General features: G+C 75.3%; 1 protein-coding gene across 1 annotated transcript in view; it reads left to right on the top strand.

The window, feature by feature from the left end:
- Window positions 1-346: 346 nt before the first annotated feature.
- Window positions 347-663, top strand: part of PTPRD (protein tyrosine phosphatase, receptor type D) — a 1,139,994-nt gene continuing 1,139,677 nt past the window's right edge. Inside the window, exon 1 of the mRNA XM_027881066.1 lies at window positions 347-372. The gene's annotated coding sequence lies outside the window, so the exon portion shown is untranslated. The remainder of the gene's footprint in view (window positions 373-663) is intronic.

The following is a 663-nucleotide window of genomic DNA, read 5'->3' as shown; positions in this document are numbered from 1 at the left end:
GGAGAGAGAGGAAGATGGGGATTGGGCTTATTAACAGCGAGGAGCCCACTCCCGCGGCACACGCCGAGGAGCGCGGTGGGAGGAGGCAGCGCCGGGGGAGGCAGGTGGCGGAGCGCGACCCGAGATCGCTGCGCGGCTGCGGCGCGAACACGCGGGACTCGGCGCAGCCCCCGCCGCGCCCTCCCGAACCCCCCAGCCCCTCAACTCGCCTCCGGGCGCAAAGTTCCGCGGGCAGCTACGGGCGCGGAACCTGGCGGCCAGCACCTCCCCATCCCCATCTCCGTGGGGGCCGCGCGGCTCCGCGGCCGCCAAAGTTGCGGCGGGGCCGGGGGACCGCCGCCGGCCATCAAGTGGCTCGTTAAGGAAATGCAGGTGAGCGGGCTGAGCGGCGCAGGGGGCTGTGCGGGGCCCGGGGGGGGGGGGGGGGGGCGCGTCCCCCGCCCCGGCCCCCGCCAGTGCCCCCGAGCCGCCCACCCGGAGCCGGCAGCGCTCGGCACAGAGAGCCGCGGCCGCCGCGACCGCGGGGACAGCCGCTCCAGCGCCCCCCGCCCCGCACAGGCGCACACACACACACACACACACACTCACACCCCCCACCCCTCCTCCCCACTCCTCTCTCGCTCCCTCTCTCCTCCCTCTCGTCGCTCTTTTCCTCCCTCCTTT

Source organism: Empidonax traillii, unplaced genomic scaffold (genome assembly GCF_003031625.1).
Source record: "Empidonax traillii isolate 1590-97213 ecotype Southwest subspecies unplaced genomic scaffold, ASM303162v1 scaffold83:size2986645, whole genome shotgun sequence".
NCBI classification, from domain to species: domain Eukaryota; kingdom Metazoa; phylum Chordata; class Aves; order Passeriformes; family Tyrannidae; genus Empidonax; species Empidonax traillii.
The sequence above is the reverse complement of the archived record's forward strand: the minus strand, read 5'-3'. Positions and strand labels throughout refer to the sequence as shown.